This window comes from Lissotriton helveticus, chromosome 8, assembly GCF_964261635.1.
Source record: "Lissotriton helveticus chromosome 8, aLisHel1.1, whole genome shotgun sequence".
NCBI classification, from domain to species: Eukaryota; Metazoa; Chordata; class Amphibia; order Caudata; family Salamandridae; genus Lissotriton; species Lissotriton helveticus.
Window position 1 is genome coordinate 1,285,009,361 of NC_136069.1, and position 24,308 is coordinate 1,285,033,668.

Consider the following 24,308-nt stretch of genomic DNA (forward strand, 5'->3'; position numbering starts at 1 on the left):
AGCATACTTCAGGACCTCATCAATTGGTTTGGACTGCCAACAGATTTTATTATCTTTGATCCACTGCGAAATCTCAGGCCTTAACCCTAGCACAAATCGATAAATGAAGTGGGTCATGTCTTTCATCTCAATGTTGTCCAATCCACTGTATGTTTTGAACACCTGTAACAGTCGTTCATAATAGGAATGCACAGTTTCATCTCTATTCTGGGTAGTTCTATCTATTCGGGTCCAATCAGTTTCTTTTGCAGGCACCTTTCCTTTCAGGTATAACATTACCTGATTGTATTTTTTCATTACATCTGCTGAAGGTGCCCCTGTGTTTGGGTCTCTCGGGAACTCCTCACTAGGCCAATCGATAGCAATTTTACATTCTGTCCACAGATCTACAGGTACTACAATATCGAAGAACCCATCTAAATCTTTCAGGAGGCATTTCTGTACTTTCACAAACCTCTCAACCTGTCTGTACCAATCTACAGTTTTTTCTCGTAATTTTGGGAAGTCATTGGTAAAGGACACAATATCCTGTCGGGACCATGGAACATGTACATACTTTCCACCTGGCACTTCTCGCATAGAATATAATTTTTCTGCCTTGTCAGCTTCTTTTAACACGTATTCAGATGTCATTTGCTTTGATCTACTATCTTCTTTTTTCTAAGTCTCCCCATTTTTGTAACAGGTTTAACAATTCTCTGATCTGTACCTTTTTCCCTGACACATTCATGTTTTCCAAATCTTTGTCTGAGAACTCTGCTCTGTAGGGTTTTTGCAACACTTTAGATTTGCTAATATCTATTCCCATACTAGCCGCAGTGTCCATTAAATTCTCATGGTACACTCTGGTATTTCGGGTTAGACTTTTACAAATAAACAGTAATTCTTCTTCAGTAAAGGTGTTCAGTCTGTCCAAGCCCACATTTCCAGCCATCAGCTCTTCCAATTCTATTCTTAGTTTGTAAATATCTAATGGTTTCGACTGAGCATTTTGTTTTTCTAATTCTCAACTCCATCTCTCAATTTCTTCGGGAGTCACTACCGTGGCAATTCTAGTACCCGTGGATGATTCAATCTGCACATCTCTTGAAGTGAAAGGAGTGTTCTTCTTTTGTGAACCCCCTTCTGGTTCCCTTATCGGTAAATCCATCAAGGAAATCACAGATTCACATTCACTTGCCTGATCATCTACAATTAAGGGCTCTTTTCTCGGCTGTACTACAGATGAGGTAATTATTGGAGTCTTCGGGCTGTTCTGCTTATCCCCGTGCAAAGGAACAACTGGTCCAATAGTCACTGGGATGGTCAGAGCTTCAGGACTTGTATTTAGTTGGGAGATTTTCTGAATTAATTCTATTCTTTGTTTAGCTAGAGCCTCTTGTTCTCTCTCCTGCAGTACCCTTTCCATGCTGGTTTCATGCACTATTTGCGGAGTTAGGGTAGGAGTATAATTTGGGGCAGTTGGGTGTGTCATACTTGGTCCCTCACCATAGTTAGGTTTCAGGAATGGATTCCCTGTACTTAAAGGTCTTGGCTCCTCCTGATAAGGAGGTCTTAGACAGGTGTCTCTCGCACTTACGGGTCTTGATCCTTCATTATAGGGAGGTGGATTCTTCATTAACAATTCCTCCAAATAATCATCATCTGAATCCCCACTGGTCATCAAATGCTTTGCTTTCTCTGTGCTTTTCTCTCCCGGGGGCGCTTCTAATGCTGTTACAGGGTATAGTCCTTCTACTATCATGTTCTGTCTCCACCCTTTCATTCTTTTTTCTCGGGTCTCTTTATTTACTTTTGGATACCATTTATTCAACCCCTTGTCCATTCTGGGTCTGTCTCGCTCAAAAGCCTCTATCTCCCATTCTTCTAAGGCCTCATATTGCGTTAATCTGGGTCTGGGATGTAGATCATTCATTCGGGTTCTCAAATTGAACAGAATCCGGCTATTAAATGTACCATCTAACGGAAATGCCAAAATCCCGTCATTTTTTGTATATTCCACCCAGTTTTCCAACCATACGCAAGTATGGTAGCCCTTGTCGAACATCATAAATGATGCGGGAGTATTAGGCGGTGGAATGACAACTCCTTCTCTAGTTTTGATAGGTTTGTCTTTCTTGAAATAATTCTTCACCTTGTTTACTAAGGTCATTTTCCTCTTATTTCCGTACATTTCGTTATATTTACGACCTTTCCACTGATCTTTTCCGAACCCTAGATATTTTGGATCAGGTCTAGTCTCTGGATTAGACGGATGCCACATATACTTTTCCACAAGCGACTTTGTTTACAAAATCACTTCCAATACAATTGCGTCTCTTATTTTTCTGCAACCAATCAACAGCACAATTTCAAACAACTTCGACCAATGGGTGCGCGGCGTTTCCCGTAAACAAGTTCTCACGCTCCTGTGCTCACCCCTCCTTTACAATTCTGTCTCAGCTACACACCCGCTGTCTCAACCAATACCAGCGCGGCACTGAGTGACGTCAGTGCAGCTCTGCAACTGACTCCCTTCTTCACAAGGTAAGAAACACCTTCGATTTCTACCTTTTAAAGTGCAAGTGCTCTGTTTAATTTACAACGCAAACACATTCGCCACTGTACTCGAGTGTCTAAAAAGAAAAGATTTGTTTCACTGCAAGTAAACTTCTTCTATTTACTTTTCATATACTACGAGTAGAACCGTTCTGCCTACTCTTTACACAAGCATTAGTGAGCAACCATTTAGGACTCTAAAGGAAGGTAAGAACAGGGAACATGCTAGTAAGAATTTTCAGGAATTTAGACTTGACGTTGAGTAACTAAAGGACTGGGAAAAATAAGGAACATGCTAGAGTGTCACAGTTTGTATACCCTTCAAAAGTGTGCAAGCAGAAGAACTTTAATAAATCTATAGAAGACTCGAAGGTAACATGTAACTATAGGGAAGGTAAAAGTGGAACACGCTAATATTCCAGAGCAAATCACTTTATTTGGCTAAAGGAGGGTAAAGAAAAGGAACATCTATATTTCATGAACTGTATGCAGGAACGTACTTAAAGGATGGGGAAAATTGGAACATGCTAGTATAATAACTATAATGTAGGACTTTATCATTTGTCAGCGAAAGGAAGGTAAGGAAAGATCAAATGTGCAAGAATGCATTTATTAAAGCAAAGAGAATAAAGAATGCAAAATAGATTCCCTCAGAATTCTATTTACCTAGATCAGTGTGGAGACCAACCCTGGCCACGGGTCAGTTAAGGACAGGAATAAGAACCCAAGGAGATGCGATCGCCAGTAGGCCAACAGGTGCAGAATGGAAACCCAGGACAGGAAAACCAGATTAGGATCAGGACAGGGCCACCAAGGTAAGACCAGCACCCACAGTTCAGTTGCAACGCCTGCGCTACACCCTCTCTGCAGCTATCAGTCAAAACCCCGATTGGGTTATCGAATTCCCAGCAAAGTGCTCCGCCAGCACTTAAGGTTCTCAAAACCCCCAATGGGTGTGTGAGACAGTCGGACAGAGTGCTTCGCAGCACCTCTGTTTCAGGATCAGCTATTGAGTGCGTTGGGTCAGTGACAGGTCAGCTATTCGGACAAGTCGGACAAATTCTCTAGCTAAACCTAGGCTAGTTATACTGTTTTCGGGTCAATGTACCACCCCCCAAATGTTGCAAGTGTAAGAATCCCCAATTTCGATTGGTCCACAAGTAGGACAGGTCAACACACCAACCAGGATTTGACTTTCACAACCCCAATTTACATCTTTTGGGACCGCCTATTGAATTTGGGGTTCCCATGATATGTGCTCTTCTCTTAACAATGGATAATACAATTTAGTATACAATTGTTACAAATGCAGTACAGTTCAGCTTCGTCTTGCTGGGTTACAGGTCGGTTCCCATGAGCATCTTGACTGTGGCTTGCAGCTGACTGGGTTCCACTGGTACAAGGTTTTCTTCCCTCTGCTAGGATGACATGCGCAGTAGGGACTTCTAAGATGGAGTATTTATCACCTCCCCGTCCCAAAAGATTCGCCACATGAAAAGTAAAGGAAGACAATTTAGAACACAGAAATAAATGATTACACTGTACACCAGGAATCCCTATATGACTCCCCTTACTTTATATTAACTATAGCATTAAGATTAGTGCAAGACGAACAGCATAACAAAAGCTGCAGGGCAAGCATCGGACATGTGAGAACACAGACAGCCATTTTAAGAGCTAGTGCGCAAGCGCAAAGATTTCCCACCAGAACTGCGAGTACGTCACGTCACGTGAGTGTGACCGGCGCATGCGCAGAAGAAATTCCCGCTAAGCAGCGGCCATTTTAGTGGCAAGCGTATTACGGTTAGTAAACACGTATGCAAGCTTCGCTGGGACACCCCATGTAGTGTAAAATGTGCAATTTTAGTAATACAAACAGGTTGATTATATTTTCGTTAACATTATTTGAGGTTCTTAATCCAAGCAAGTCACTATACGTGCGAATCCTTGCTCCTTCACATATAAATGCAGACAAAGGAAAAATATTTTTCAGTCTGTATTTATATGTAAAAATCCGTTTAAACGGAAAACCGGGAGCCTTATTCGTGACTCTGAAGAATCCTAGACTCTAGGTTCCAGGTTAATTGTTTTTCACAAAGCCAAGAATAACTGGACATACAAACACCTCAAGATGAGGTTGTAAAAGTACATCCAAACAAATACAAAGCCGAATCTGCATGCCAGGTTTATTTGCTGGATCATGAAAAGAATGACAAATTCCAATGCCAGAATGCAGGCAATAAGTGCCCCTACATCAAGATAAGATTTCTTTGAAGGTTCATAAGTATAAAGCATTAGTCTGTCCCTACACTACTACTAACATGACATCCGTACTTAGCAATCCCCAGGCAAGTTAGGAAAAGGTGGCAGTGCGTGAGGACTTCCTAAGAAGGGCACTCAAGTTATATGGGTCAAGTAGCCTAAGGCTACAGAGCTCGTTCTAAGATGCTCCTTCTTCCTCCATCAATCTCCTCTCTTCTCCTAGCTCAACCTCCTGGGTACTGTCCCTAAATCAAAAAACCAAATCATAGAAAACACCCATTTCACATCGTTCGATCGCCTCATTCTGCTGGACACCTCCTCGTAGATTATTTTCCACCCAGCTTCGATACTCCGAGCTCCTGGCTCGATGACCTTGATTCCCAGGCCTTCTAGAGTGAGAAAGAACACTGTCTCACATTATCATCACTCCTTGTACAAATGAATCCTCTCTTCCCCGAACCTAACTCCTAAAACAAAAGCGTTATTCTTAACTAACAAAGATGAATTTCTCCACCTGCAGCAGAAACGTGAGAGAGAAAAAGATTCAACATGCACATAAACATTACGAACAAACCCCTTCTATGAGAGCTAGGGAAAATGCATTTCAGGCCTCCATAAATCGGCCAACATAAGGAAATAACACACAGACCTTATGAAGCCACATGGAAATGAACATTTTGCTAAGCGTTTCTAAATCAACACGTTACATGAGCACATCAAGTATGTAAAATATTGTAAGTCTCATATACGAAGTCTACATGTTAACGCTTTCAGCTAAATACGTATGTATTGCAACATTAATTTCTTCACGTTTACATGAAAAATACACCTAACACATCACCTTTCACCTTCTACTGTCCCATGTTAAAGCAACAAAAGAATAAATGCTGGTACGAACTACTCATGATTATGATGCACCCCTACAAATAGAAGAGCACAATGGCGCTCTATAAGCCCCCCCCTCTGATGACAAGTGTCATCACAACCAATAACAACTCCCAGTAGAGAGAACCGAGCTAAACATAAGTGGAAGCCGTTCTTCCCGGTCAGAATTTCTCTAGACTTTTGAGATTCTCATAGTGACTGTCTTGAAGTCTCTCCATTCTCCTCTCCCACTCTCTAAGGGATCTCTCAGCCTGTCCTGCCTTATGCCATTTGTAGGTCCTTACCATTCCGACCAAAAGGAACATACAAACCATGACTATGATGATGGGCTTCTGAATGTAACCAAGAATTCCCTTACCAAGGTTAGCAAACCCGCTTCTGATCTTTTCAAATCTTTTCCCAACCATGTCCCAAACTCCTCCAGTTGACAAGTCATGCGTCTCATGGTGAATCTCAGTGATGTTACTTATATGCTTCCTCAGATCCTTGCTATGGCTGGGATATAAGTGCAGCACTGTTGGACCCTCAATGTTTTACAGACTCCGCCCTCCTTTGCTAATAACATGTCTAAAGCAAGGCGCCTCTGCATCACCATGGCTCTTATCGACACCATCTCTCCATCCGCCAGCAATAAGGACTGAGCTGTGTTCACTGACAACTTATCCGCAATAGTTGACAACCTTCGAATCTTGATATCATTTAGGACCTCTCCCAAACTTGGTAACATTGCTCCAAAAACGTCACCAACAATCTCTCCTGCACTCGCACCTCGCTTCTCTCTATAGAATAAACCACCTTCCAACGGGCCCAAATCTTCAACGTGGTAAATCTTAGGAAACACAACAGCCACATAACATGTACCATAACAATTCAGTGACTATTGCACATACGCATTTTTCCCATACACAAAATACACATTCAGTACCACTTGCACCGCTTCCTGCAAAAACTTCTTCCCAGTGGCTTCCATTGTGAAGACGTGATAACACATGCTCTGTCCTACAAAGATGTTATCATGATAGGTCTGTACCTCTCTAATGCAAAGTTTTCCCCGCTGTTCAAAATCTAAAGCTATTGGACCGTAACTCCCTCTCGCCTTATGTGCTAACTCCTCCTTGGTCCACGTAAATGTTCCTTCTCTACTATTAAGCTTAACTGCTAATTGCCTATGTATATCTTCTACTTGATCTATGAACTTCTTCTCTACATCAGTTAGCATGCACGTCAATGTTAGACCTGGCATCTTTGGCGTGGTTTCCCCCTATCTTTTTGCCTCTACCTCCTGTATTTTTGATGCTGTGCTGGATTTCGTTTTTGCTTGGTTAGATGCTTTGGGCACTTTGCCACTGCTGTTCAGTGTCAAAGTGCAAGTGTTCCCTGTGTAAATTGTTATTATGATTGGTTATCCATGATTGACATATTTGTGTCACCAATAAGTCCCTAGTAAAGTGCACTGAGTGTGCCAGAGCTGGTGATAACAAATGCTACTAGTGGGCCTGCAGCACTGATTGTGCCACCCACATGAGTAGCCCTATAATGGTGTCTCAGGCCTGCCACCGCAGTGCCTCTGTGCAGTCTGTGAACTGCCATGTCCTCCTGGTTATTGTCCCCACTGGCCAGGCCTAACCCTTCCTTTTCTGTACACATTGGCCACTCCTATGGAAGGCCCAAGGTACCCCCTAGGGCAGGGTGCAGTGCATGTGAAAGGTAGATCATGTACTTGTGCAGGTGACATGCTCTGGTAGTGAATTACAGCAATTTTCATTTTTTACTATTGTAAGGCTATCTTGCCACATAGGCTATCATGGGGAATGCTGGCTACAGTGGCTACCAGCATATCTTCCCATTGGAGCAAGATAGGACACAAAAGTCTGGTATCCCTGAACTCAGAATTTAATAACACATCTTTTAGGAAAGGTTGTTTTTAAATCCTGTATTTGAGAACAGCACTTTTAGAAAGTTGCTGTTCTCTTGTCTGACCTTTCTTTGTGCTTTGGCCTGTTTGTGAATTGACTGTCTGGTTTGTGAGTGACAGGGGCTGGGTGGCTCACAGAGTCTCAGTGGGCCATCTCTGGGCTGAATAGCTCCATCTGTATCTAGAGTGGTGGGAGGGGGTAGCACCTGGGCCTGAATAGGGCTTTGTCTGCCTTCCACAATGCTGGCTCCACCTCCTGCTGGGCGGCTGACAACCCTGCCCCTCTCTCTGAAAGGAAAGGAGAGGCCAGGAAAACAAAGTGCTCAAGTTATACCCAGAACTGGTTCAGACCGGGCTCAGAGCCCTCCTGCACAAAGGGATCAAAGCCTTTTAGGGGTATAAGTACAGGACCCCTGACTACAGAAAATTAGATCATCCTGGAAACAAGAAGGAACATCTGCCAAGGAGAAAGCTGGAAGACTGAAGAAGAAGGACTGTCCTGCTGTGTGATGCTGGACTGACCTGCAGTTGCTTTTGCCTAGGAGAGGGGAAGGACTTTGTTGTTGCTTTGTCCCCTGACTTGAAGGAATCTCCAAGGGCCTGTTGTGAGCTGGCTCCCTGTTTTGAAGTCCCAGGAACAAAAGGACTTCACCCCCAGCTTCCCTGAGCTCTGCTGTGAGAGCTCTGTCCTTTCTAGAGTGCTTGGGCCAGTGTGGTGTCTCTGGAAGTGGTACCTGTTTGGGAAGGAAGAAACCAAGATTTGAGAGACTTTGCTACAGAAAATGTATCGCATTGCTGGATTGCGGAGTGCATCACCGTCAGTGCGAGGAAATTCCCGCCGCCGCGAAGGTCGAGATCGTCGCAGCGCCTGTTGCAGCTGCCAGAGACGTCGCACCCTTCGCTAGCGGGAAAAATATCATCGCTGCAAGTATTGTCGCAGAGCCTGTCATCACTGGGTGAGATCGTCGCACCGCCGCTTTGCGAGCTGTTTCACGTCGCTGCGAACATCGTCGCAGAGCCATTGCTTCGAGGGGTCTTGTGTAGTTTAGATTAAATACCTTTATTTTTCTAAACTGTTGTGGAGTCAGTTTGTGGTGTTTTCACTGTGTTACTGTGAGTGTTGGTACAAATACTTGACACATTGCCTTTGATAAGCCTGACTGCTTGCGCCAAGCTACCGAGGGGGTGAGCAGAGGTTATCTAAAGAGTGTTTCCTCCTTACCCTGACTAGAACAAGGGTCCCTATTTGGACAGTGGTACTTTCCTCTGCAAACTAGAGACCCCCAGTTCTAACAGTCAAGTTATGACGATGAGCATAAGCTATATCTAATGTGACTGTAAGTTTAAAATTCTTCCCTATCCTCTCTTCCTGCTTGTAATAATCATACTTATTCAGGTGTGTATAAGCTGGAAATTCTAAAAGCACAACATCATAGTTTGAGAAGTAATACTCATAATGACCCTTATCGTAAAACATACTAAGCAATAAACTTTGTGTAATACCATACGTCAGGGGTAGGTGGTGAAAATGAATCCCCTCCTCAACAGACGCAGTTAACCACATACACACATAACAATCTCTCACATCCAATGTATTTACATAGCTTTGCATAGGCATTCAACATATAATCCCTCTTAGACAAATCTACATGCATCATGCGACTAGTTGATCTAGCATAGCTTTATCTGTTCCCACGATACCCTCATTTGTGCTAGAAGTAACATGTGTGGATGTCCCTTTCACTCCCACCCCCTCAATTTCCGCATCATGTGAAACTTTTACAGAGACTATGATGACTACTGCTATCACTGCTATCACTCCTACTATGAGTGTGCCTATTGCACATTTTGCTCTAAGGTTCTGATTTCCAGACTCCATTTTTAATGTAGTCGATTTTAGCATAGCAAGAGGATGAATGAAAAGTCTCTTTCTCTGCCTCTGATTACTGTTCAGCAAATACACACACAATTCATGTTGAGTCCTGTAAATCAAGTTCACAGTTCGCTGCACAATTATTTACACAGTTCAAAAGACTTCCTTAGCCCTCTTTCTTCTTCTAGGGAAAGTTCCTAATTTTCTTCTTCTTCCACTCTGGCCTGGGTTATCTTCTTTGAAGCAGACATTTTATTCACAGTTCATAGTTCACTCACTAGTCCCTCACAAGCTCAGAGCCGATTTAATTAATGACATGCTGTACAATCACAAGATGAACTGCTGCAATCTCCTGAGCCGGTGGCGTATATCCGAATGTTAGAAAAGTCAGATCACGCAGAATCAAAACCTGCACCTTACGCAATATCGGAGGTCTTGGTACAGTCACTGTCAACACTCCGTTGGCTTCTATTCCAGGGAATAATAGTTAATTTTAAATGTTCAGTTCTGGGAAACCAACGGCCGACCTAACGGACCTAAAGAACTACCAGCCTATTTATCTCCTCTTTTTCGAAGCCGGTCACCGAAAGAATCATGAATGCCCAGCTGGCAGCCTTCATCGAAGAAAACTGCATCCCAGACACTTCCCAGTCTGGCTTCTGCAGCAACCACAGCACCGAGACCACCCTCTTCGCTGCCACCGACGACATCCGCATGCTGCTCGACCAGGGACACACTACAGCCCTCATCCTCCTAGACTTCTCCGCAGCCTTTAACACCGTCTCACATCGCACACTAGCCACCAGACTCCACAATGCAGAGATACAAGGATCTGTCCTCGACTGGATCCAATCCTTCCTCTCTGGCAGAACCCAGAGGATCAGACACCCCTTTCCTCTCCGACCCCACTGACATCGTCTGCGGAGTACCCCAAGGATCTTCACTAAGCCCAACCCTCTTCCATATCTACATGGCTCCCATCGCCACCATCGTCAGACAGCACGGGCTTAGCATTGTATCCTATGCCGACGACACCCAACTCATGCTCTCCCTCACCAAGAACCCACAAATCACCAGGCTCAGCTTCCAGGAAGTAATGAGAAGCATAGCAGCATGGATGAAGGACAGCTGCCTAAAGCTCAACTTCAAGAATACCGAGGTCCTCATCCTCGGACCCTGCACCTCCGCCTGCGACAACACCTGGTGGCTCTCCGCCCTTGGGAGCCCACCCACCCCGACAGACCATGCATGGAACCTCAGCATTATCCTCGACTCCTCCCTCTCTATGAACCGCCAGATCAATGCCGTCTCCTCCACCAGTTTCAACTGCCTCCGCTTCCTCCTTAAGACTTTCAAATGGATCCCCCCCGACTGCCGAAAGACCGCCACCCACGCACTCATCACCAGCAGACTTGACTAAGAAAATGCACTCTATGCCGGAATCAACAAAACCCTTCTAAACAAGCTCCAAACCATCCAAAACGCTGCAGCCAGATTCATCCTAGGGACACCGCGCCACGAACATATGACCCAACTCCTCCAAAGCCTCCACTGGCTCCCCGTCAAGAAGAGAATCACCTACAAACTCCTCACCCATTCCTAAAAATCCCTCAACAACATCGGACCCAAATACCTCAACGACCTGGAATGTTTCCACGTACCCAAGAGGAACCTCCGCTCCACTGACCTCGCCCTGGCAGAGGTACCCCGCATCCGCAGAAGCAGAACGGGTGGGAGAGCCTTCTCCCACATTGCACCCAAAACCTGAAACAAGCTCCTGGTCAACATCAGAAGCTCCCCTACCCTCCACACTTTCAGGAATGACCTCAAGACCTGGCTCTTTGACTGACCCCAAGCTGTCACCCCCCCCAGCACCTTGAGACCCTCACGGGTGAGTAGCAAGCTCTATAAACCACTGATTGATTGATTGATTGATTGATTGATTGGGACTCTGCTGGCTATTTGCAAATACCTTGGTCTCCCAGTCCCCACTGTTCCCGGCATCTGTGATGAGATAAGTCCACTTTGGGGCAGCGTACCTCTGGCAGGGCACTCTTGCTGTTCTCTATCTTCTTGCACCCTCTTTTGCTTGCTTGCTCTGTGTCACTTAACTCTGATTCAGATGTTTCAGCCAAAGGGGCAAGATTTCTTTCAGATGCCAGTCTCAGGTTTTGCCTCTTCAGACTCACAGGCCACAATTCTCTTGTGAACTCTGGTCTCCTTCTCTGCACTTGATCACTTTGCACACCAGTTCTTCCAGCTGAGTCTGACTCTGTGTCACTTGCAACTTTACCGTCTCCCTCAGAGTCAGTACCTTGACCTTGTGTAGGGTGATCCCCCTCAGCTTTCTCTGGTGGGCAACCAGCCTCAACAGTAACCCCCCCAGCTTGACTTGTCCTCTCCAGTGGCCTCACAGCCACAGCTGATTTTTCTTCAGAGAGAGGAGCTGTTTCTTCCAGGGTCCTGAAACTCTGCGGGTGTGTGAGGCGTGGATCCAGTTCGGCAAGCCTCCATACTTCACAGCTGTATTTGTCACCCAAATCACTTGGTACGGACCTCTCCAGCAAGCATCAAGGCAGTTCTTCCTCACTTTTGAACCAGGATCCTGTCGCCTGGTACAGATTGAGGCAGAGGTCCTTCAAGGTCAGTCACAGATTCAGCCTGATGAGACACAGAACAGACCATGTCAGCCACTCCTTTGCAATAATCAAGGATCAAATCGTCTGTGATGTTTATCAACACTGTAGACTGCACTGCTGTCAACCGCATCGCCCTCCCCATCAGGATCTCGTGTGGCGAGAGGCCTGTCCTCCTATTGGGGATGCTAAGGACACCCATCAATATCAAAGGCAATGCATCAGTACATTTCATGGACGTGGATGAACTAACCTTTGCCTTTCGCATCTTGAGAGTTCTGTTAATTTGTTTGACAAGGCCAGATGCCTCTGGTCCATAGCTACAGTGCAATCTCTGATCAACTTGTAAGGTAGTACAAAGCAGCCTCATAAGCTCACTATGGGAATGCGTCCCTCTAACCGACTCCAATGAAGTCGGAAATCCGAAGCGTGGAATCAACTCTCTAAGTAACAGCTTCGCTACTGTGAGACTATCACACTGTCTCGTTGGATATGCTTCCACCCACCGTGAGAAAACACACACCACTACCGGAATGTACCCTCAATTCATTGCATCTAGGCATCTCAATGAAATCAAGCTGGATCCTATTGAAGGGACCCCCTAATCTCCCAATGTGACTCAGTGCAACCACAGTTTTTTTTCCAGCATTCATCTGTTGACATGTGACACATCTGTAGCACACAGCTTAAGCAAACACACAAAAACGTGGATTAAACCACGTCTGTCTGAACACTCGCACCATGGCATCTCTTCCAATATGAACTGCTCCATGAATCTGCCTCGCCATAGGACTCAATAAATCATCTGTCAACACTGCTCGACCATCAGTTGAAACCCAAATGCCATCATCTCTCTTTTCACAACCTGCTTTAGTCCAATCAGCTTCTTCCTGAGCTCTCTTCTACCTCTCCCTGCAGACACTTGACCTCATCTCAAGTGTCGCTATGGCTAAGATCATGCCGAGCTCGGTTCTCTCTGTGCTTTCTCCAGTATATTCCCCATTAAAAATGCACCCATGTTCAGCACATAAACGTGCAACTTCATCGGCGTACCTATTGCCCAATGGCACAAAGTCTTCCCCCTCCCATGGACAGGGCACTTTACCACAGCTATTTCTTTTGGTTGTTGCAAGGCTTCCAACAATTGTCTCACATATTCCCCGTTTCTGATGGGAGAGCCTGATGACTTTAGGAACCCCCTCTGTGACCATAGCTGTCCAAAGTCATGAACCACACGGAACTCATACTGGCTATCGGTGTAGATGGTGACTCAGATCTGATCAGAGACCAGGCATGCATGTGTCAAGGCAATGATTTCAGTTACCTGTGCCGATTGTACAGACAGCAAATGCTGCTCTCAAAAGACCCACATTGTCCCTTTAGCATGAGCCATCTACAAAGAGGATTTCATCTGATTCTGGCAGAGGTTCATCAACAATGTTGAGTCTTGGTTTGGTGCAAAGTTCAGTCACATCAAGACAGTCATGTTCCTCACAATCTTCCTCTTCAATATTTGAAATATGAATAAAAGTAGCAGGATTCAATCCAGACATCTCTTCAGAGTCACATTCTCTGAGGCAATTATGTCTTGCTCATAGCGTGTGAGTCTGTTATTTGTCAAGTGTTGTGTTTCGGTCCTCGTCATCAGAAGCTCAACTGAATGTGATACATTTACAGTAAGAGGAGGACCCATCAGAATACGCTCACATCTTTCATTGCTGACACCTGTTTTAGCAACGGATTTGAGACATACGGGCAACACTGAAGCTACCAGATCTAGGGTAGCTGAGAAGTAGGAAACCGGTCTATGGACACCTCCATGAGGTTGTGTGAGTACTGACAGTGTGTGACCCTCATGCTCGCAACAAAATAGATAGAATGATTTGTCAGACATTCCTAGAGCTGGAGCGTGACACAGGCTTTCTCTCAGCTCCAGAAAGGAAACCAAACAGTCATTATCCCATGGTACCGGATCACTCACATACTTGTGTGTCAATATCTGCAGAGGTTTCACCTTCAATGAGAAGTTGGGAATCCACTGACAGCAGTATCCAACCACTCCCAAGAACTTCCGGACTTCCTTTTGTGTGGTAGGTGCAGCCATGTTCATGATCGCCTCAATACAGTCTGGTGATACCTTCCTCTTGCTTTTCTCAATGCGATGACCCAAATATTGAACTTCAGGCAAACAGTACTGGAGTTTGCTTGGGGACACCTTGTGTCTATTTTCTCCCAGGTGATTCAACAATGCAACGGTATCAATCCTGCAAGCTTCCTCCGATTCTGATGCGATCAGGAGGTCGTCAATGTACTGCACAAGAACTGAATTTCAAGATCTGGTTAAAGATAGACGGACTCTCAGTATACCCTTGAGGAATATGACACCACGTTAACACATGATTTTCCAGAGGGAAAGCGAACAAAAATTGGCTTTCCTCATGTAAGGGTAATGAAAAGAACACCTGGCATAGAGCAATCACTGGAAATCATTCCCCCTCACTAGGAATTTGAATTAGGATCACTGATGGATTCGGTACCACAGGACAATATGAAACTACAATTGTGTTGACGTTTCGCAGGCCTTGCATGATTCTGAACTTCTCGCTTGGCGTCTGCAATCCCATTATAGGTGAATTGCATGGGCTCCCCATTATCTCCTTCAATATACCCTGATTGATCATGGACTCAATCACAGGCTTGATGCCCGCCAAGTTTCCGGCATCAGGTTGTACCTGGGCGTTCTTAGAAATTCAGCATTTGGCTTGATCTGGATCTTAACTGGCTCAACCCCTCGGATCAGTTCTTTCTCTTCTACTGTAAAATCCCACACCTCCGGAGAGATTAAGTCCCTCTGGCCATATGGCAAATCTTCTGTAGTCAAAACTGGAAACATCTCTATGCAGAGATTCTGATTTTTCCAATTTGAATGCAATGTCATCATCATTAGTCTGCAACTCCACTTCCTTGGGTGTGCAATAGATAGCGCAATTCAATTTGCACAGACTGGACTTGAGTCGCACATCACAAAGTGGTGACGATCCTGAAAGGTTCCTATTCTCACAGGCTCATCTGTCAATGAGTTGTTCATTTTTGTATTAGAAACTCCTACAACTTGAATCGATTGTCCTGAGAGGGGTAGGTTTGGGACTACTGCGGACCTCACAGTAGAATGGGTAGCACCAGTATCAATCAAGAATGTAATGGGATGACCGTCGACATCTGCCTCCAAATACGGTCCTCTCTGGTCTACCTCTAAGATGGCTCCAAGGGTACAGTCTTTCTCCCCCCTCAGGCACCATCATTGCAATGGGTCTAGATCAAATTAATCGAAAGCTTCGATAAAGGGCATCTACTGGTACACCCGATTTCCCTGCAGAATTCTTGGAGGTTGGGGAACTTGCACTTGTGGGCTAAGACCCGCTCCTTGTACTGACCAGGGTCTTGTCAGTATTGATACCCACAGGTACCTGCACTACTTCCTCATCTTGGATCTGATTCGCAGGATTTGATCGGCACTCACATTTCTAATGCCCGATTGCTGGAAATGGCCCTTTTTGCAGGGTTATCCCCAAACTTTTTGCTTATTCCTCCTTTATTTTTCCTGACCTGTGGTTGTTGGCTATAGGACTCTGGGCACATTACCACTGCTGATCAGTGCAAAGTGCATATGCTCTCTGTTTAAATTGTTATTGTGATTGGTTATCCATGATTGGCATATTTGTTTTACCAGTAGGTCCCTAGTAAAGTGCACTGAGTGTGCCAGGGCTGGTGATTCAAATGCTACTAGTGGGCCTGCAGCACTGATTGTGCTACCCACATGAGTAGCCCTAAAATAGTGTCTCAGGCCTGCCACCGCAGTGCCTATGTGCAGTTGCCAACTGCCATGCTGACCTGACCAGTATCCACACTGGCCAGGCCTAACCCTTCACTTTCTGTAAACATTAGCCACCCCTATGGAAGGGCCAATGTATTCCCCTTGGGCAGGGTGCAGTGTATGTGAAAGGTAGAGCATGTACTAGTGTGGGTGACATGCTCTGATAGTGAATAACAGCCATTTTCGTTTTTCACTATTGAAAGGCTATCTTTCCCATAGGCTAGAATGGGGAATGCTGTGTATAATGTTTAGCTGCATATCTTCCCATAGGAGTAAGATAGAAAATCGAAATCTGGTATCCCTGAACTTAGGCTTTAATAACCCATATTTTAGGAAGGATAGTTTTTAAATCCTGTGTTTGAAAACAGCAATTTTAGAAAGTGGCTCTTTTCTTGTCTGACCTTTCTGTGTGCCTTTGCCTGTTAGTGAATTGACTGTCTGGTTTGTGAGTGACAGGGGCTGGGGTGGCTCCAGAAGGCTGACTGGGTCAGCCCAGGGCTGAATAGCTCCATCTGCATCTTGAGTGGTGGGGGGGGATAGCACCTGGGTCTGAATAGGTCTGTGCCTGCCTGTCACAATGCTGGCTCCACCCCTTGCTGGGCGGCTGACGACCCTGCCCCTCTCTCTCAAAGGAAAGAAGGAGCCAGGTAAACAAAGTGCTCCAAGACTGACCAGAACTGGTTTGGAAAAGGCAAAGGCCTCTCTGCCTTCAGAGAACAAAGGAAATATTGGTCTAAAAATGAGATACCCAGACCCCAGAAAATTAGATCATTCTGGAATCAAGAAGGAACCTCTGCCCAGGAGAATGCTGGAAGACTGAAGAAGAAGGACTGACCTGCTGTAAGGCTGACCTGCAGGTGCTTTGCTGCCAAAGAGAGGGGAAGGACTTTGCTGTTGCTTTGTCACCTTGCTTAAAGAGATCTCCAAGGGCACGAGGAGAGCTGGAATCCTGTTAAGAAGATCCAGGAAAAAAAAGACTTCACCCCCAGCTTCCCTCTGAACTCTGCTGTGTGAGTTCTGACCTGCCTAGAGTGCTTGATCCATTTGTGGGGCCTCTGGAGGTTGTTTCCTGTTGTTTGGGGAACTGGAAAAGAAGAAAGAAGAAGATCAACAATTTTGCATGCATCTGCAAAAGCCCCTTCCCCCCCTTGCTGCCTTCCCTCCTTGGTGCAGCCAGGAACCTGGCACTCAGTGATAGCTGCTGATGGATGAGCCTGTAGCCCCACCCATCTTCTCTTCATGGGGAGGAGACCTTAACTTGTGGAATAAAGGTTATTAATCCATCCTGCTGAGGTCAGCCCTCAGCCAGGGTCTGGTTATGACTGACTCAGAAAAATTTGACATTTCTGGATAACCCAAAAGCAGTACAAATATGACTTTGGACTCTGCAGAATACTTCTTTTCACATCCGCTACAGTGGACTTTAGTACGTGTCTGGAATCTGTAGGCCTTATGAAAGTTAATCTATCCCATGGGCTCCACATCCCCGTAGGGGAATAATGAAGTGAAAAACAGTAAAACACACTTTCCCAGTGTATAAAGCCTATTCCATGTCACTACCCAAATCTGTATAAGTCCTGCCTCACCATTCACTCTGTAGCTGCTCCTGGACTGCACATGCTAGGAATCTACCCTGCGCAGCCCCTACTCATGTGCACACGCATGTACACCTGTGTCTGCATGTAACCAGCCCGGTGTCCCTTACTCCAGCTGCTGTGCAGTGTCCTAGTCAAGCCAGGGGGACACCAGGTAAATCCCCATGCAGTCTCTTTCATCCTGAGTTCACTGTCAGTGAGTCCCAACTAAGGAGGCTCCCCCACAGTAAAAGTTCAATAATTAGGTGCTCAGAAAGCGTACAATCCGGGCGGCCCATGGTGTCAGACCCACCTCCTAACACTGGGGTTATTATAAGATCTGATTATTGATGTTATCTTAAATTTTAAAAACAGTGCCAGACTAGGAGCATGGCGATGTGCACAGGTTGCAAACAATAGAGAAGCAATAAGACAAAACAATCATGGCTGCAAATGTGTGAGCTTGATCATATTGATTATATATTTACAGGACTATCAAAAATAAAAACATGTCATCCTACACAGTAAGAGGACATGATGCATTAGTGACACCAATGAAGCTTCTTACTGACCAAAAGTATTTAGCTCATACCCAGATTAAAGGTCTAGACCTTCATATTGAATCTGTTGGCCATAGCAAAATAATGTGTCCAGTGAAGGCTGGTACAAGGCTCTGTTGAAGGCCATTCCTTAAAGCCAACATCAATGATTTATGACTTAAGGTTATGGCCATTAATTTTCATCCAGATTCTACTTGGCACTTCTGAAACCTGTTCTAAGTTAGCTCTGCCAGACTTGCTGCTGAGCACACAGAACTGCATGCAGAGATTTCCTATAGCATATCGACCACGGATAAAGGGAATACACAGAGATCTCTGCGGATAGAAGATTGTAGATTTAAGATTGTAAAGGCAGGGCCGGCCACCGGTCCAGCCCTGCACTCAGAAGCCACTGAGGGTGTTTGAAGATCTTATCCACTGGACTCCGAGAATAGTACAGGACATTTATTGAAAGACTGCTGAATACAGAGCATTTCCAGAGGCCAAGCTCTGAATACTGTTATTAAATTAGGCGCTGTTCTCAACACATCTTTCCACTAAGGCTATTAAATGGCCGGTGATGGATCAAGCCCTGATCTTTGGACTGGGTAAGAGTGGTCTGCTTAATTCAGACACTCTGTTCATCACCACCCCCTTTTCTGAATCATTTTGTCCACCATAAGCGTGGAAGGGTATACTCAGACATGAGTCCCTTGCTCACTGCTCCATCAGGATTCAAGCAAGCCGGGCCGACGACGCCTGAAATGGCAGAAACCGGTCCCCGGAAGCTCGTCTCCTTTCTGGTGAAGAATTGGCTTGGTAGTTTGGTCTGCCCTGTTCCCATGATGCACTGGGCCAGGGACAGACTAATTTGCATATAGCTAGGTTCTGAGCTGGGATGGGGCAGTGAGCTAAATAACGGTGATGGATCAAGCCCTGATCTTTGGACTGGGTAAGAGTGGTCTGCTTAATTCAGACACTCTGTTCATCACCACCCCTTTTCTGAATCATTTTGTCCACCATAAGCGTGGAAGGGTATACTCAGACATGAGTCCCTTGCTCACTGCTCCATCAGGATTCAAGCAAGCCGGGCCGACGACGCCTGAAATGGCAGAAACCGGTCCCCGGAAGCTTGTCTCCTTTCTGGTGAAGAATTGGCTTGGTAGTTTGGTCTGCCCTGTTCCCATGATGCACTGGGCCAGGGACAGACTAATTTGCATATAGCCAGGTTCTGAGCTGGGATGGGGCAGTGAGCTACATAACGGTGATGGATCAAGCCCTGATCTTTGGACTGGGTAAGAGTGGTCTGCTTAATTCAGACACTCTGTTCATCACCACCCCCTTTTCTGAATCATTTTGTCCACCATAAGCGTGGAAGGGTATACTCAGACATGAGTCCCTTGCTCACTGCTCCATCAGGATTCAAGCAAGCCGGGCCGACGACGCCTGAAATGGCAGAAACCGGTCCCCGGAAGCTTGTCTCCTTTCTGGTGAAGAATTGGCTTGGTAGTTTGGTCTGCCCTGTTCCCATGATGCACTGGGCCAGGGACAGACTAATTTGCATATAGCCAGGTTCTGAGCTGGGATGGGGCAGTGAGCTAAATAACGGTGATGGATCAAGCCCTGATCTTTGGACTGGGTAATAGTGGTCTGCTTAATTCAGACACTCTGTTCATCACGGTAATAGTGGTCTGCTTAATTCAGACACTCTGTTCATCACCACCCCCTTTTCTGAATCAGTTGTAGCACCCAGCATCTCCTGTGCATGGAGTAAGTTGGCTCTAGTCTTTGCACCCCGCTCCACTCAGTTGAGAGCTTGCCCAAATTCCAAACTATACTACAGATTTTTTTTTTTTTTTTTTTTATTGAGCCAGCTGGCTTTTAGGTGCATGGGCGCTGAGAGTGTTCAGCTAAGTCTACAATTAGATAATGTGGTATCTACAATGATGTAATTTGTGATGTCCTCTGTAGCATCATGTGTGATGTTGCTAGTCATGCCTTAGGGAAAGTATCATTGCATAGATTTTCACACTTGACAACTCTCAATTGTTTTATAGACTCTGCACCATAAGAAAATCTCCTTTTAACTCAAGATTACTCTACTTGCAATTTTTTTAATCTGTTTTGTTGTTGTGTGACCTTCTGTCTTAAATAAAATGGCTTATTGAATTTGTGCTAACTGTGAGGTCGGAGATGCAAGCTACAGGGTGCTGGAGTGGGAGCGGCTTGGAGGGCTCGGCGTGTGGAAACATCGGAGCGAGTGCAGCGGAGACAGAGACCACCTCGTGGTGAATCTGAGCCATGATTGTAATGGTGAAGGGGGGTCTCATGGTTGCTGCAGTCACGACTCACCTGATTTGAAACAGAGCTTTATGAGAGCCCTACACACATCCCGTCCAGGTCCAATTGCCTGCCAGGCTGGACCCAGAAAAACCCTCATACCTCCTGTATCTGCCAGCCCTCTGCCTCCTTTCCTTTCTAAGGCTGGAGGTAGGAAGAGGGAGATTGGAGGTAGGAGATTGAGGTGGGACGCTTTCGGGTAGCGCTGGGACGCTTTCGGGCAGCCATGCGCTTTATAAATCTAATTTCATTTCATTCATTTCATTCATTTCATTTCATTTCAGAGATTGACTGCTGTAATTTTTTCAGATTGTACAGAATTCGTTTTTTGTTGCTGGGCCTTGTGACTCAGTGATTAGAGACCTCCAGCGGTAGTGTACATGGGAGGCTTAGGCTGCAGGTCCCCTCAGAGGTGCGGAAGCGGCCGGCATTAGGCCGGTGGAGCTTGTGCCTCTACTCCCTGCTTCCATCACTCATTTCCTGGCCACTTGATTTTACCCTCAGAAATGCCCTCAAACTGCTTGTCATTGGGCTTTTGATCTTGCCGTTAATTTTTACTTTGTTGCCTGCTGTTCAATGTGTGCGAATTTACCTGCCATCACTGCTTGTTAATTGGGTCTCTGCGTATTAGGCTCAATTTAGAGGAGAAGCTTTGTTTCATTGTGCAGTGTTCCCTTGCAGTGAAGGCAGCAGTGCCTTAGCACATATTGTTGGAGATGCTTGATTCCCACTATTGGGGCACATTTTTCTAAGGCTTTTTAAGGATTACAAGGCATATTGGGTACATTGGGAATCACCAGGATAACTAGATAACTCGAATGGAATTGACGTCAGTTGCAGAGTCACAGGGAAAAGGAGTGTAGGACTGTTGCAGGGATTCTGCTCCTACACAGAACTGTGCACAGAGACCCAGGACCTCAGTGAATTGTGGTGTACCAAAAACTCACCTTTGCGCCTAGAAACCCTAACCAGCTAGCATCAGTGTCACATTAGCTCTTTGTCCTATAGCGAAGGAACCAATGATTAGACAACCCAGAACATGCGACTTAGGTTATACTCAGGAATTGTGGGAAGTACGAACACTCTTTCGTTATACTCTCATAGAAGTCCACAAAAGGAGTAAAAAAGAGACACGGGAAAGCTTAAAATATTTATTTTAACGACGTGCTCTAGGATGCAGTATTTTTGCTATCATAAGCAGACATATGATTAAAAATAATATGATTAGCATTGTTACACTTCCTTAAAACACAAAAGGAGAAATCATGTTACAATGACGGTGAAAAAAAGTCTTATAGCGCCTAGTATATCACCTTCCCTACCTAGGAACTATATATTATAAAATATAGAAGGTCTCTTAGGCTTGTTTGGGGGACCCCATACCTCCAAGATCAGCAGGTGTGTATAACATCAGGATCTGCAAATGCTCTCTGTCTCTCTGGAAAAACGGGCTTCTTCCAAGTGTCTGAAATCATGCTTACAGTGCATTATTAAAGGCGCCAGAATCACGTTGGCTGCAGCTGCATATATGTTATGGCTAAAACGTGAGCCGATCAGCCCGAACAACAGCTACCTTGTTATGATAACCTTCGAGGCTTTAGAAATCAGTGTGCCGACTAGAGTCACGATGTAAGTCTAGGGATGCTGAAAAAAAGCCATTCTCATGTGAAGCATTTCAGGCAGCCTAACTTACAACAATATTTATATGCAGTGCGCAAAAGCAGCAAAAAGGTAAAATGGCGTTTAAACTTCTAATAAGCCTATGCTAACTTAACAATGTACGCAACTAGGTCCAGCCCACACTACAGGACTGAAAGAGCAGGCATCTGGGGATCCTGAGTTTGGGTATTCTTACAAGATGCCATCTAGGTGTCTGCGATCTGGCCCTTCAATCTCTACATCTCATCGAACTGCTATCTCCATAAGGTCTTCTAAACATTTAAAAACAAAAAAATCTATTCCACATAAGAAACGTCAGTCCCATTTGTCTCTCCTGATGTCTCATTGATGTCTCATTGACAACAAGCCATGTACCTCCTTTTCAAACCATGTATCTAAAAATTGATGTTATGGAGCTGTTAGAAATTGGATTTTGGGTTGGCTAAGGGTTGCACCTAAGCCAGGCAGAAACCACCATTCTAGTCAGGATAAGGGAGTTACACTCCTAAAATAACCCCTGCTCACCCCCTTGGTAGCTTGGCATGAGCAGTCAGGCCTATCTAACCAACAGTATTATTGTGTAAGCACTATAAACGGACACCACACGAGTTTAGAAAAATATCCAATATTTTTATATACTTAAACAAGACCAAATACGATAAAAATCCACAGTACAGTACTCCTAAAATAGTTGCGTTGCAAGATGTCTTGAAAACACAGTTCCCTGATGTCGATAGCTCCGTCCGGGCTATCATGCTGTTGTGAACAAACAAATCCAAACTGTTCTGGCTGGCCGCGGTGTCGCGGGTCAGCTGCGGTGTCGGGAAGACCTGCCAACAGTACCTTTCAGAGATGCAGGTCGCGGATGACCTCTCATTGTCACGTCCGTTGCAGGTGGATCTCCTCTCTGATGGAATCAGGAGCGCTGACGTTGGCAGGCGTTGGGGGCTGCGTTGCATAGTGCAGCGGTGCGGCGTGCGGTGCCCTCAGGTTGCGGTGTGAGCAGCGGCTTGGTGTCAGATGGCGGTGTCGGTGAGACCAGGGTCGCGGTGTGAGATGAAGGAAGTTCAAGTTTCAAGTTTCATTTTCAAGTTCATTTTATTTTGTTTGATTAATTACAATCTTACAAAGGTAGCTAAAATATCAAACATTTTCAAATTATAAAAGAAAAAACAATCCATCATTCCAATTTATATCCAAAAACTTGATTATATATCATACATATTAAGTTATAAAGCAATTGATTATTAAGCATTTTTTTCAAAGACTTGATTATAATTTATGTATGGTGGCTCAATCCATAAATATCTCAAGTAAAAGCCTCCAATTTAATTACTACAGCTCGTAGGAATTTCACAAAAGCTGAATTCATTGGTAAGTCATCAGGGTTTAAACATGTGATCAATGCTTGCTTACATGTCCTTACACCGCGTATATTAAACAGTCTCAGTGTATTTTTTCTTTCACTTTCCAGATCCGGGCAGAGACACAGTAAATGCATAATGTTTTCTTGCCCTAATTTACAAAGCCTGCACAGGTTTTCTTCTTCTGGTCTCTTCCATGGTAGTAGGTGACATAGTCCTGGCAAACAACCAAATCTAGCTTTAATGAAAATCTGTTTATTTTTCTTGGACCACGATGTTTCTAAATATTTTTGCACCTTTTTACCTTCAATCCGTTTACGATTGGCCATGCGTGATTTCTTTTTACTAACATATCTTTGTCCTTTATCAAGGAAAGGTGGTTGGTAAGCGTATTTATTGTTTTTGAAGCTCTCCTGTGCTATAGTAGTATTCCAAATTGATGTTATACCAAAGATGAAGGAGGTGCTCGTCATGGTGCTGGCAGGTCCCGGTGCAGCAGAGGCGTTGCTGTCGTTGAAGCACTGTCGTCGGCTGACAACTGGAGTCGATGGCACTGGTGTTGGTAGTCCAAGGCTGCGGTGTGGAATGAGGACGGTGCGTCATATAACTTTACGAGCGTTGGCCCTGAACCACGGTGCAAGCAGCGGTGTCAAGTCTGGCGTTGTCGGTATACCACGGCATCGTTGTGAAGTGAGGTGGTGCGGAGTGCGGTGCCCACAGGTCATGGTGCGAGCAGCGGCACGGTGGCGGCGTCAGCAGGCGTTGTCGGTGAGACCAGGGTCGAGGTGCGGCATTGCGGCGGGGCTCTCTGCGGTGCCTTTATGACACTGTGTCAGCAGCGGCGTTGTA